At 35.7% G+C, this 14998-nt stretch overlaps 1 protein-coding gene across 26 annotated transcripts in view; it reads left to right on the top strand.

Moving 5' to 3' along the window:
- The window catches only part of IRAG1 (inositol 1,4,5-triphosphate receptor associated 1), a 103761-nt gene that overhangs the window by 24001 nt on the left and 64762 nt on the right, over positions 1-14998 (top strand). For 4 of the 26 annotated variants that reach the window (XM_068685318.1, XM_068685332.1, XM_068685322.1 and 1 more), the window contains exon 1: positions 12939-13448. The exons of 18 other annotated variants lie outside the window; for them this stretch is intronic. The gene's annotated coding sequence lies outside the window, so the exon portion shown is untranslated. Of the gene's footprint in view, positions 1-12938; positions 13525-14998 lie in introns of those variants that run through there. 4 more of the 26 variants (XM_068685315.1, XM_068685330.1, XM_068685321.1 and 1 more) reach the window with 3 other exon arrangements.

Genomic DNA, 14998 nt, shown 5'->3' with positions numbered 1-14998 from the left:
GGGCTTTGTATGTTTTGTACATCATTCAAACTGAACCTTAGTCATCCTTTAGACCTGTTGTGTTAGGCTAATCTCTTAACCAGGCAAAATATAATTAAGGAAATCCATTCTACTTCACATTATGTATGCCCTTTAAACCTATTTTAATGTGATGGTTAAGACAGAAGGTGACCTTGACACATCATCCCTTTTTCAGACTTTCGAAAGAGGGATTAGGAAACTCCCCACCACACACACACCACAGCCCCCCCCCCAGTTATTCTACCCATCAAGTTCTCCAGGGTATGTGACTTGGTATAAATCAGTGTGGAACTACTAGCTGCCCTACATATTACAAGTAAGAGCAGAATTTTACACTGTTAACCAAAGCTGCCACTTATTAGGAACACAGGCAATTGCAACAGGTCAAATTATAAGGGACAAATGCCAGGTGATATGGTGCAAGGAAATTTAAAGCATTTGTGTAGATTACCACCTCTGTGCCCATTTGAGGGTACTGTTCCTGTAAGGCTGTAACATGGCATCTATGGTTGAGAATGGAATGTTACAAGTAATGAATTTGAACGTAGATATTTAGATAAAATCCTATAAATAAACTTGTGTATTCTGAAACAAAAATGCAGATCACTTTTTATTCTGTATGACACTCAGCTTGAGGCCTGTGGCAGAAATTAGGTCTACAGTCATTCATTTGCATTTTGCTGCTGAGTTGCTTCTAACCTCACTTTCCATTTCAGCAGAAGTCTCCAGATGTCACCATGAAGGCCTTTTCAGTTCCTTAATGCTCACTGAAAGGCCACAAATCCAGAGATCTGTGATGCTGAACTCATATTCCATAGTTTGATTTAGTAGAAGTTTGTCTTCTGAAATGGGATTAAGCTGTACAGTTGCAGTGTTGTGGAAGCCAAGGTTTTGACCAGTGGTATTGGGAATCTAGTAAAATGTTTGAGTGAGTGGACATGTAGGATGTTAGTGCATCAAGTGGTTTATTGGCATAAATAATTGAATCCTTTTAGCCTTTATACATCAAAATACAAAGGTTGAAGTTATTATTAATAAAGTATTAATATAATCCAGCAAACTGTGCATATGTTTAAAAAGTATGACACACAAAACAGTAACACTCAATTTTTAACTTCATGGAAAGATAGTACTGTGAAAGAGAATTAAATGGACAACTGGAAACAAAATTAAACACCATTATGTCTCAGAGACATAACATCTTAACTGTGTGTAGCAGATTTTTGAACATCGCTTCCCAAATGAGTAAGTCTGGCCTATCAAGTGGGATGATAAAGAGGTGGATGCTAGATCTAGTCATTTTAATTACCTGGATTTGTTCCATTGAAATGTGGTTGCCAGGATATTGTTGCCTGAGTTATATAGAAGACAAATGCAGATGCTATACTCTTGCTGGTACAGAGTATAGAGATGACAACATTTTATTTGAAGTTTTCCTATTTGAGCATTTTTCATGTGGTTTTGGATCAGAGATATTGTTTAATAGTCATACCTTCTACACATGAAGTGTTGCATTATGTTCGTTAGCGTGAAGAGAGAAGTTACTTTGTATGTGAAGAATCCATCTTAAAAATGAGAGAGACCACAGCAAGGTAAGAGATTAAAATTTGAGATGGGTATTTTCCTTCTATGTCTGGTTTTATACTTGCATAAATCAACATGTTCAGATTATTAATTGAACATGCTGCTCAATCAAATCTTACATTTTATAGACTAATACAGGATAACACAAAGGTTAAATGAAAGTAGGATAATTCAGACTGCTTCATACCACTTATCTTGAAAGAATTTGTAAAAGCTGTAGCCCATGTGCACTTCAGACTGGTCTGTGACATGGATACCAAGGCAGCAAAAATGAGCTAGCTCAAGCACTAGCTGAGCAATGGCAGCACAGAGCTTGCTAGGTTATTGCAATGATCAGACTGAATCTCTTTGTTTAAATTGAATTAGCTATACTTGACCTGGAAGGCTGAGAATTGTACAGGCTCAGAAGAGGACTAGTACTCTTTAAGTCAGTAACACTGAGTTTGAAGGGGAGGTGGGGGGTGAAGAATAAAGTTACTCCTCCAGAGCAAACATGCAGTTATGCTCTTGTAGATAAGACAGCACATACCTTCAAAAGCCTAATTGGTATTGAAAAGGTCTTCAATTATTTTCTTCTTTCCCTTTCTTGACTTTAGTTATATATTTTATTTCAGTGTAGAGTGTGTGAGTTTCTTTAATTGCCTCTGAATGTTTACAAAAAGGTAAGTTTGCAGCATTTTCCAACCTGAAGACAGCCTTTCTGTCGTTTGGTTTAGGGACTACACATAAGGATCTGACTTCAGTGATTTTAGGTTTTTCCTCTGCTGGTTAATACTGAAAGTTTTCTAGGTGTTGGATTTTTCTTCAAATGTTTAATCAGAAAGCATGTCATAAACTTGTTTTTTAAATATTCTGAAAAGTGATGCATCTAGTAACTTTAGGTCCTTTTGTTGGAGTGATGTCTACTTAATATAGTGATGTTGTATTCTCACTCTCCTGTGTATATGCAAACAGCCCTCCTTCCCTACTCCTTGCTTCTGTTCCTTGCAGGAGTTACATTTTTAACACTCAGAAGTATTGTCCTGAAGTTACTGTGACCTGCCTAAGAGATGACATATTATTAGCATGAGGCTTTTCTCATGATCATGTTAAGGTTTAAGAATGTTTTATGCATCCACTTTAAGAGGCTCTCTCGCTTCATTTTAAAATAGTTTTTAAAAATAGTTATCTGTTTTACCACATCTTTTGATTTATTTGAACAGTGTTGACAACATAATTGGAATACTTGCTCTTAAGCATATAGAAATCCTGTGGGCTATAGGTTGATCTAGCTATCTAAGGAGAGGGACAGAACAGGAAAGCTCTAAGTAAATTCTTAAAACTGTGTTGTTTTTTTTCTTTTTTTTTCAGGTAGTTTGTCACCCATTATTTAAAAAATAAAAATAAAAATAAAAATCTGTGGAGTCATAACACATGCTACCAAAAACATAAGAGTAAATTAAGGTGTATGCAAAGGCAAAGCAATGTTACTCTACTAAAAAAAACAGGGACATGAGGTGGCATCAGGTAGTAAGACCTGACATAGAAGACATCTTTCAAAGATTCAAAGACATCTCTATACTTCTGATCTAAGTGTTTAAAGGCAGGCCAATAAAATGGTAAATAACTGTTACTTCTGAGAGTGACTTAATCCTAAGCTTTATTTGAGAAAAAACAGGAACTTTTCAAATAGCACTCCTGTTTTATGAAATTTCCATCTGCAAGCATAGTTTTATTCATGATGAAACTTATTTTCTCTTTTTTTTTTTTTCTGCATGTTTTAGCAAACAATATGTATTCGTATGAGATGCCTTATGAGTTACTGCTTATATGACTTTTAAAACACCATCTACTCTCAAATTGTGCCACAAATGTTGGTTAGAGCACTGAGCCCCAAGGGCTTTCATGCAGTAAGTTTCCAGTGGTTTTGATATGCAGTATCATGCTTTCCTCCTTTGGCTCTGGTGCTTTTACTTCTCCTGCTGCTTCACGGAGGTAGGAGTCTGATTCCCAACTGTTCTGGAAACATCCTGAATGTTTGGTTTTCTGTCTTGTTTGCCTGTGGGGGCAACTAAGTGTCTAAAAGTTTGCTCGCATTAAAATGTACATATGGAGGGAGTACAGTTTAGTGCTTCAAAAAATGATGGAAACAACATAGGAAACAATAGTTGCAAGGGAGTTCTAAAACATGGCACTTTATTTAATGGCATGAGAAGTACCCACTACCTCACTTTGTCTTCTCTTGCCTGCCTGAATCAGTTGGGGCATGAAAGATAGCATCATTATTGCTTTCTAAACTGTAACATTCAACCAACTCAGTTCATTTTAACCTGACTAGGTTTTTTGCTGCTTACTTTGCCTCTTTCTTAATGGTGTCTTCCCAGCTAGAAGACTATGTTAGTCTCTTATTTGTTTCAGTGGACTTAGAACATGACTTCCCAAGACACTGCTTTTCCTTTTTTTTTTCTTTTTTTTTTTTTTTCCCTCTCCCCTTCGTTTAAGGAAAGGCAGCTCCTGAATCCCACTCCTAAAATGAATGAAACTGGTAGTTTTTTTCTAACTCTGGCCAGTGTCTTTCACATTAGACTTTTTCCGTGAGATGAGTGAGGAAATTTCAGCCTGTTAAATTACATATGTTCTGTTGAATTCCACTTAATTTGCACGTGTACACATGGTCTGTGGTAATGTAGTAGGAGAGCTTAAGACTTCATAAGCAGTATTTTTTGCATGTCATTAATTGATTATCTTTCTTCCAATCCAGCATGCGAGTACAATTGGAAGGAGACATCATTATACATGAAAGGAATCTTTATAGATTATTTTTATATGAAATTTGAATCACTAAGGGTATGTGTGTATGATTTCTACACACATCTCATTGACCCCTCAGGTGGTTTAGGTAACTATTTACCAAGCCACTTGTGTAAACACCTTGTGTTTGTTACCTCTTCTATTTCATGGTGAGCTCTTTTTTTCCCTGGAAGTACTGGCAGGGGAAGAGGCTGCTGGTTTTATTTATTTATTTATTCTTGATGGTTGTGGCTTTTGGTGCTTTGGTTAGTACTTGTGTTTTAACTGTATATTTCCTTTTTTTATTACAGCGCACAAAAGAATCTTTTTTGTTCTATACTTGTTTGAATTCCAATGAAATTCAAACTAGTAAAATTCTGTTGAAGCTTCTACAGAAGTCCAGGGTAGTTTTAGGCTCTATTTATATAGCTCTATTTATATCCATATCTAGCTAATATGTCCTTCCTTATCCAAGGAAGAAAATGGAGTTGCATAGGATCAGATCATATGAAACTTGACACTTTACATCTTAATATGTGTATAACTGCCTGACATAAAATATTTGAACATAATCTATGCTACAGTTTTTCTGCACATCCCTGTGCAACGGACTTAATTGCTGCCAATACATACTGTTTTCTTGCTTGTCTGCTTTTTACTGAAGCTTTTAGGGCTTTATTTCAGTTGAATATAAACTATCAACTATTTGGTCAAGTGTAAAACTACTTTTGAAAAAATAAATCTGAGTTAAAGGATTTTTAGCAATAAAATTGCTGAAGTAGAAATACATACATTTAAAGTACTTTAGAAAAATGTGTTTTCCAGACACAGCATTCCACTTTTCTTCTACAAACAATGCAGAACAGTGATCGCCATGTAAACAAAAATACCAACACCCATTTTGACTTGATCAGACTTTGAGAAGTTGATAAGAAAATACTTGAATATTGGGACTAGTAAACATTCAAGACAATAAAACCTGCAAGGAATTGAGTAAGGCAAAGAAATTTAAATGTAAAAAACATCTCCCGTAGAATAAATCTGAAAAATCATTGCGGGTTGTTTTTGTTTCTGTTTTCTAAGGGACTGAAACCACAGAAGAGCAAGGTAAAATGAAACTAGTTGGCATTAATGCCAAGTGAGCAGGGACATAGAAGCTCACAGAATAAAAGATAAGTTCTCATACCCCTACTTTTGCAGTAGAATATGTGGAGCTAGGCCTGATCGCAAGCTTCTTCATCTTTGTTCCATTTTTATCATTGAGGTGGGATAGAAAACAAGTTTTGGTAAGTTGAGGTAGAATTCCCCCAGCATGGGAGAGTGAGTTTTCCTTGAGTGTCTTGATTGTTAAATAGGTAGTCAAAATACTACTTGCATTATTGCAAGACTATGTATTTTTGGTCAAAAATAAAACCCTTTCAAGAGAAGGTACAAATGTCAGCAAATAATTTAAAGGGAAGATTTCTCAGCTGCAAAATGTAACTTTTCCTTGGGAAAAGAGAGGAGAGACATATCACAGAATTTCTAGGTTGGAAGAGACCGCAAGATCATCAAGTCCAGCCTCTGACCTAACACTAACCAGTCCTCCACTAAACCATATCCCTAAGCTCTACATCTAAACGTCTTTTGAAGACTTCCAGGGATGGTGACTCCACCACCTCCCTGGGCAGCCTGTTCCAATGCCTAACAACCCTTTCAGTAAAGAAGTTCTTCCTAACATCCAACCTAAAACTCCCCTGGCGCAACTTAAGCCCATTTCCCCTCGTCCTGTCACCAGAGAATAGACCAACCTCCACCTTGCTACAGCCTCCTTTAAGGTATCTGTAAAGAGCAATAAGGTCACCCCTGAGCCTCTTTTTCTCCAGGCTGAACAAGCCCAGCTCCCTCAGCTGCTCCTCATAGGACTTGTTCTCCAGACCCCTCACCAGCTTCATTGCCCTTCTCTGGACCTCCATAAAAAAGACTTTTTATGCTCAGTTACAGTTTTAAAAACTTAGTCATCCATATAAATAATACACAAATTGAGGTCTGTAACTGCATAAAGATAAGCTGCATTGCTTGCATATTTTAATGAGGTGAATAAAAAAAAAATACCAAAACATTGTCATTATGTCTTGGTATTTATTATATTATTATTATGACCTCCCTGAGAAGGAAGGTCAGTTGTGGGTGGAGAGCAAATGCTATCTCAAAATATAAAACAATTAAAACTTTTTGGTGCTTAAAATGCAACACTGAAAGTTTCATTACCTTATTGCAGCATGGCACGATGTAACTGGTTATGCAATTTTAACTAAAAGAATGTCAGTATCTTGTTTTGTGAAAGTTCAGCATGTATTGAAAGATGATGATTTTAAAGTATAGCTTTGGGTATCTGCTTATCAGATTTGTGTTGATTTTCTGCACACGGAACTGCTGTTAAAGGCTTATGTTACACAGGATTATCAAAAATGTTTGTATGTTTCAGAAAAATAGAAAATATGGCTAATAACTAAAATGAAATTGATCTTGCTGGTGTTTCTGAATAAAAAATGTGCATTTCTTTTCACATTCACTTTGAAGAGATGCCTAGGAAGGGAACGTACAGAAAAAGGGGTCATCTGGTTGTCTAATAAGAAACACCAATCAGGAAATTCCTCTTAGACTTGTCTACAAAAAGAAATGTAGAGAGGAATTAGACTTTAGGAGATCGGAGGTGATAAAGTTGTGGTCTAGATCACATGGAGGAAGGAAGAAAAGGGGTGTGGAAAGGAGCGGGCAGACAAAAGAAATTTTAGTCTTGTATTGGTACTACTATTGGTCTTTGCAAATAATTGTGAAACAGTGATGTGGGCTGTTTTGGAGGCATGACAGAATGCAAGGTACTCTAAGGGTGATCTGGCAAAACTTCTCACTGGAAGTGCAACCTTTTGAATGTTGGCAAGGAATGAAGCATCACTCCTATGCTCTACAGCTACTATTGTGCAAAGCTAGGAAGAAGTAAAATAAATTACTCCGTTAATCCCAGCCTTCTCCTTGCTATGCTGTTCTCTGGGAGGCAGGCAGATGTTTAGCTATATCCGTATACAATATAAATAAGAGGCCAGTGAACCAGGAATGATTGGCTTTGTTTCAGATGCTTTAGATCTTCTCAAGTGACAGAAAGAATCATAGGATAAAATAATGGCTCTAAAAGAAGCTGTACAGTTCGCTCAGTCAAAAAAGTTTGTGCTAGATGCTGAATGAGACAAGTCCCATTGAAGTGAATGGTGTATGTTGATACTAAATCTGCAAATTAAAGTTTTATTCTGAAAAACTTAACTGCTGAATTATTAGCATGTGCTTAGTATAAATCTGTTATTTGAGAGTAAAATAAATGAAAATTGGATAACGCTAAGGGAACAAGCAAAAGTCATGGTTGCATCCATAGGTTGAATCCTTTCCCTGTCAGACATCAACTGCTGTATTTTTTTCCAAAAAATTTTCTATATATATTTTCAGTACATAAAATGTTACCTTTATTTTTGGATACAAGAACCATGCTGACCTAAAAACAGTGTTTTCGGGCAGATCATTAAACTCAAGTGATCACAATTTCCTCAAAATTTAAGTAACTCAAACTGCAAAACCAGTCAGTCAATGGAAAGTGACAAACATTACTACTGATGTTTTTTTTATTTTTTATTTTTTTGTTCTTACTCTGATGTGTTGACTTGCACTACATTAGATTTCTCTCTTAAGGAAGAGTACAAAAACATGAAACATCCAGGGAGCCCTGTAACAGTCTGGTAGCAGCAGTCCATACAGTCAACAACAACAAAAAAAAAGTGAGTTAACAAGACTTTTCTCCAGAATTCTACTTGTAGAGCTGGAATAAGTTTTCTATCCTTATTTTTCTTTATGGGCTGCTTGAAAATTCTAGAATAAATGATGAACAGTAAAATTGCTCTGTTGGTAACAAGTATTAACCAAAATTGGCCTCTGGTAAGAGAAACCCTCCTCTGGCAGGGTTTTAGTTGTTGTTTTGCTTTCTGCTATAGGAATGTACTGTGTTCCTGATAAAAGCTTCCAATATTACTTCCTAATTATGTTTATTTTTTTCACTATGTGGTAAATGTACTTTTCAAGTAGTCTTAAATCCTGGGGCCATTAATTGCATTGGTAAACATGCTGGATCTATATGTGTAGGATATATGCTGATATTAAGTTTCACGTGTGATTAAGAATTATTATTTAGGATTAATTAAGCTAAGGAATGTCAGTTCAAAGTCTAAGTATGTCTGTCTTGCATTCTTTTCCTAAGCAAAAGCAAAGTCATGCTTTTCTTTCTATGAATTAAAGGATCTTCTTGCAAAATTTTAATTTCCTTTTACTTGAATTAAAATATGATATGAAGTCCAAACCTCTTCCTGAATTCAGTATTCATACTGTAGTATAACTCTACTATTTTGGCCTAGATTAGCATCTAGTATTAGTCTCGTTCATGTGTACTTTAGAGGTCAGCAGTATGCTATTGTGTGTACACACATCTGTGTGGAAAGAGAAGCCTGTCTTCCTGTGGAATTTTCTCCCTTCTAATATTTTCCTTCTGCCAAACTTCTTGCAGGCAAGGTAAAATGAAGCTTAATATTAATAAGCTTGGAGTGAAGATTAACCTCTTCAGCGTTTCTGTAACAATCTCCAGAAAAATCATTGTAAAACTTTATCCTGATTTATCTTTTTTTCTCCTCTCTTGGACTCCTGCTATTATAGGAACTTCACTTTTACAACTTTTAAAAAGAAGAAAAAAGGGGGAAAAATACTTGAATATGGTAAATAAATAAATAAATAAATAATATCCAGTGGTTTCTGTAAATACTTTGTGTAACGTTTGTCCAGAAAGACTTGGCTAATTAAACTGTTTGACAGTTTGGATTATTTTATTGATTACCTAGCAAGGGGTACTAGTAAACAGATTGACATTTTGTTTCTTGGACTCTGTCTCATGTAGAGATGATTAGCTGACTATTTTGAGACTAAGAAAAAAATGCTAGTTTTATAAATAAATACTCTTTATGGCTTAATTGGTAGGATTTTTGAAGTGCTTGAGCACTTATTTCTGAAACATCTTTCCACATAACATGGACTAGTTCACAGAACTATCTGTATGACCTCAAAGCAAACTTTATTTACATTGGTGTCAGTATCAATGTTTTCTGTAAAATGACAGGGCTACAGCATGTATCTCCTTACTGTGTTCCTTTTTGTTGTTTTTCTTCTGACATCGCATGTTCTTTTAACCCTGTATTTCTAATTCATGTGAAGCATTTCTGATATGGAAAATGGGAAGCAAAAAAAAAAAGAAGACATCTAGAGAAGTTGCTGCACAAACATTGTTAAAAGGATCATAAAGTTTTGTTATATTTTGCACAAATAATCTAGTATATTTACTCAGCTGACTGACAGTATTGACCAATACAATCCTGGGGATCCAGCATACCTCCTAGTTCAAGTATTCTAGATTCCAATTGGGATTTAGTATTCAGAAAGAGTTGAGTTCCAGATGTGGAAAGTTTATTGCTTATTTTGCCTTGTATATTTTTTTCTAATAGATTTATTTACCACACCTGGTCAGACCTTACCAGACCTTAACTTCTTCATTTTTATATTTTATATGGATCAATCTGCCAGATAAGATAGCAACTCAGTGTTAGCTGCATACATACATAATGGATGCCAGCATGTGTGATGATTTCACTTTTCTATGCATTATAGCGGTAGCAGCATATAAGCCAGAAAACCCAGAGAAAACATGAATTTGAAGCAAGATGAATATTTAAATAAACAACAAAAAAAAAAAAGTGTGAGGAGAAGGAAGGCACATAAGAAATCTGGGCATAAACTTGAGGCTCAGTTAACTAGTTTTTCCAGTTGAGGAGAAATAACATGATGACAAGAGCTTATGTGATTGGTTCAATAAGGAAAACTCAGTGCTTACTGGCATTTGTGACACTGACTTGAAATTGTCACAAATGCATTCTATATGTGATAGGGCAAAAGTCTTAAAACTGATTTTAAAAAAGGCTGGATTGTTTTTTACAATGAAATATAAAAAAAAAAGTCATAGAACTCTATTTGTAAGTGCAAATATCACCTCTACTGCAAATTTTTAGCTTGTCTGATTAACAATTTTTATATTTTAATCAAAAACCAAACAGTGTACTGCCATATCTTGCCACTTGTGTTGTCAGATATAACATGGATCCTTTTTTTTGTCCCATGAAGCTTATGTATTTGCAGAAAAGATAATGAGCAGTATTTTAATGTAATCTCTTTTAGAGACCTGAAGTGTCAGTTCTTCAAGATAGTATGGGAACTTTCATATAGCTATCTTCTAGGCGTTTCTCTATACAAATGATAGAGAAGAATTTCCAGTTTTATTCTGAAGCCATCAAAAGCTCAAATGAAAACACAAGCTTTGGAGTTAATTTTCATGTCCTGACTGCCTAAATAAATCCAAAACTAAAGAAAAATAGTTTTGCAAGATTACTTATTTGCTGTTGCCCAAACAAAATAGGTTGCACTTAAAAAATGGCTGTGCCCCAGAAAGAAAGATCCCCTCTGAATTATTTCAACATGACTGTGGTGTTCGTGCTTGTGGTCATCTCTTCAAAGGCACAAGTAAAAAGGCTTAAATCTAGGAAGCCCAGCTCATGAACCTTTGTATTGAAGCATACCCCATTGCTTCTTGATGTGGAAATCAAGGAACGGGAAGTTAACTGGCACGCGTATTCTATTGCCAAGCCTTATTTATTCTCCAGATAGCTACATCGTGAGACTCTCAAGTAGTTCAGAATACTTATAAAAGAAAATTTGATGCTGTTCCTGGGGGATAAGTTACCATAATAATAGCAATGTAAATATGTGAGTTCTGTGAGAAAGGTATGTGTGAAGGCAAAACAGTTTGCCACTACTTTATGTGGCCAGCCATTTATATCAATGTTTTTACAAGAAGGTGATATCACCAGGTTTTATATAAAAATAATTTAAAAATATATAAAATGTTTTGGGATGTATTGTTGTATGTCCTTTATACATCTTTATCTAGTTAAAGTAATCGAGTTTTTCGCTGCTATGTTTCCCTCATTCAAAAACTTGGATGTTAGCTAGAAAGTTTCACTTTCTTTTGGTCAAAGACCCTTCAGATGTGTTTAACAAATCCATGGGCATTAGCTTAAACTTTCTTTATAAGCTGCTTACTTAATGATGATTCTAGGAACCTGAAAATATTGACACCTCTGTTTATCAAAAAAAAAAAACTTGCTTAAATTTGGCCAATGGTGTTATAGGATGCTAGACAAATGAACAAGCAATGTAATCAGTTTCCTTTCCTAGGGGAGAATAGTGTGAATAGGCAGTAAGCAACTTGTTCTTGCCCAAGCTGGGTTCAAAGCAATTCTTGCAATGAAAAGGATGCATGCAGATTAAAGAAGTATGCAACTTCTGTGCAGGCAAATGGAACACTTGTTGCATGCAACCTAGAAACAGAAAATTAAACTGAAAAATGATGAATGACAGGTGCTAGCAAGAGACTTCTGTAGTTGCAAATGACTAGATGAGAGATGCGTGTTGTTTCAAAGAGTTAGGTAGAAGGCTAACTGTACTGGGCAAGAGAATATTTGGAAACTCAACTTTGTGGTTATTAAAATAGTGATCCAAGAAAATGAGAGATGTGTTAAAATGTCTATTGGTGGGCCAGTAAGTGGTACAAAGGACATCAAAACCTCATTTTTGAAACATGTATGTATTCTCATCATCTTGATTCAAGTTTAAATGACACTGTTATAAGTTTCTCAGAACTCTTTTCCAGTGTTGATTTTTAGGAACAGAGAACGTCTTAAGTGTAGAATATTAGACCTACTAATGCAAGCTCAATCCTGATATAACACAAATGAGGTTCCCAGCCTTTTATTTTCTCCTTAAAGGGACTACAATATACTGCAGTCAGTTCGTTTTCACCCCTTTCTTATACAAGTATTCTCATGTTTCCATCCATCATTCTTATATGGAGCGTGCTTTAAGTCATATCATAAAATCCCTACTTTATTTTGTCTGATCTGTTTCTGCCTTAATGGTTTTGATAACTTCTTTTTGATAACGGCTAATAACTTAGTAGCATCATTTGCTCTAAAGCAGCCTCTCTTTAACTTGCTATCTAGTCACTTCATATGTATTCATGTACAATTTTTTTTTTTTTAACATTTCCCACTAACAGCTCTCGTGTCCCTACTTGAGCTGCAGAAGTTCTTTTGGACAGGATTTGGCTTGCTTAGATTTAAGAACTTAAAAACAAATAATTTGGGGGAAAAAACAAAACTCCAGGGCTGCAGTAAGATCTGCGTCAACTTGCATGTCACTTTCCTGTAGGTATGTGAATATACTGTAGTAAACACTTTGTTCCCCTCTTTGTGCCCCATTTGCAGCTAGATTCTCTAGGTTCTCTCATGGGATACAAACAACTTCTGTGAACTTCAGTGGGAATTATTCATTTTCTGTGAGTGGAGAGCAGAGCCCATGACTGGACTGAAGCCAATGTTCTTTAAAAGTTCACATGCCTTGTATTTGCTCTCTAATTTAGACTCTTTCTGACTAGAGAGGGGAAAAAAACTGAAAGATAGTAGTAAGAGTTTCAGGGAAAAAAAAATCCCCTCAAAAATCTGAGGATTAAGATACAGTGATGTAAATTGTATTTAATCTGTTCCAAGTAGGAATACTTGCCCACTTTCTTCAGAAAGGAGTGAGTAGAGCCTTATATGCAGCGAACTTGAAGAATGCTAATGGGATGTCTACATCACATTGTACTTGGAGTACTTATGCCAGAATAGGAAAGCCTTTTATTCTGTAAGTTCCCGAGGCAAGAAAGAGGCTTTCCGAAGAGTTACTTTAAATTTAAACTCTCATTCTAATGTTAGACAGCCTGTTGGATCTCTGAGTTAAAAATTGCTTCAGCTTTACTTACTTGAGCCAGATGTAACATTGACCTTAAATGGTAAAAGCTCCCAAGAGTGAAAGAGAGGCTGGCCTGAGGGGAAAAAGAGGAATAACTGAAGTTTTAGGTAAGTAATCTCTATAACCAAGAATAAGCTCTCTTTCAGCCGTGGAACAGAACAGAATCGTATTTCTTCCTTAAAGGTACAGTACCTTCTTGTTATGATATCAAGTAGTTCGTTTTACCTATCTTCTTCCCCCAACCCCCACCCCAGTCTCCATCCCCATGTCAAATTCTACCCCTTTTTCAAGTTTTAGCTGCTTAAAAAGTGGGTGAGGTTAACAAAATGTAGCTCTTCTTACGTACTGTTTGGGAATATACAAGAATGAAAAAGAAAAAGCTGTGTTAATTATACCTAGGTTTGATTAATCAAGGTAGGTAGGCACAAGGCAATTTGGTAGACAGATGCTGTTATCTGTATGGGGCTAATCATTGGAGAGTATTAGCTAGCAGGAGTGCATGTTACAGGGAAACAGACACTGAACAGATTTCTTTTTTCTTTAATTGTATGGCTTTTCTTCCCACATGCTTGCTTTTAACAGTGCCGAAGTTGTTCATTTTGATGGATTACCTACTTGTGTCTGGAACCTGTCTTTTAAAAAGACGTTTCCGGAGCCATTCCTTTATTCAGTCTATGTTTGGTTTTAATCCTATTAGAGGTAAATTAATACCTTTAAGTTGTCTAATTAGAATGCTGTAGGAGGGGGAGAGGGCGGGAGAACAAAAAACAACCTTTTAATATTAAAGTATGCTTGCTTTAATATGAAAAATCATAATGTTTACAATTTCCAGTATTTCAGTCTTCAGCTTTGTCTGTGCTGTTTGGTAGCTATTCTGCAGAGAAGCATTTTGTGTTTTCTTGGCAAATTCGAACTTTTGTTTTTCATCTAATATGGATGTTGGGATGTGGCTTTCTTCAGACAGCAGCATGTATATAACATGTAAGAATGAGGATGTTACAAGGAAATGCTAGCTGAAATTGAAGACAGGTTTCTGTTACCAACTTATTAGCAACTAATTTTCAGATCACATATAGCACGGTCCCATCTGGTGAAAAATCCTCTGCAATTATCAGAAAATTTTCCTCCTTGTGGAGTGATTAAGCAGTAAAATTAGTTTATGCAATGCAAAGACTGGGATAATTAGGAGTTCTGAGCATAGACAATGTTTTCTGAAAGTACTAACCGCTACTGCGTTTATACTTGATATGGCAAAGGGCTGTGTCTAAGGGAAGTTCACTTAATCCACCTTCAAGAGAATGTGATGAATGCGTCTTGTTTATAATGTTGCAAAGCTCATAATTAGTTTTTCTCTGGACTCTCTGTGGTAAACAATGTACTACTTTTGATCTCCTGGCTAATCTTCATGTTTTGTATCATAATTATACCCTAAATCAACAATTATACGAAGCCTGGAGCTCTATAATCTAATGACAAATCCCATAGAAATCTGTTAGGCAATTAGAATTAACAGTGGAAATTAAGAAAGTCTGATATATTAAATGCTGAATACTGGGAGTCCTAAGGTTTTTTGTTTTTGTTTTTGTTTTTTTAATATTCTTGTAGTTTTCAAGCCTACTAATGCCTTTATCCTGACTTGCTGGTCTTGCGTGCATTA

Source organism: Anas acuta, chromosome 5, assembly GCF_963932015.1.
Source record: "Anas acuta chromosome 5, bAnaAcu1.1, whole genome shotgun sequence".
NCBI classification, from domain to species: Eukaryota; Metazoa; Chordata; class Aves; order Anseriformes; family Anatidae; genus Anas; species Anas acuta.
The sequence above is the reverse complement of the archived record's forward strand: the minus strand, read 5'-3'. Positions and strand labels throughout refer to the sequence as shown.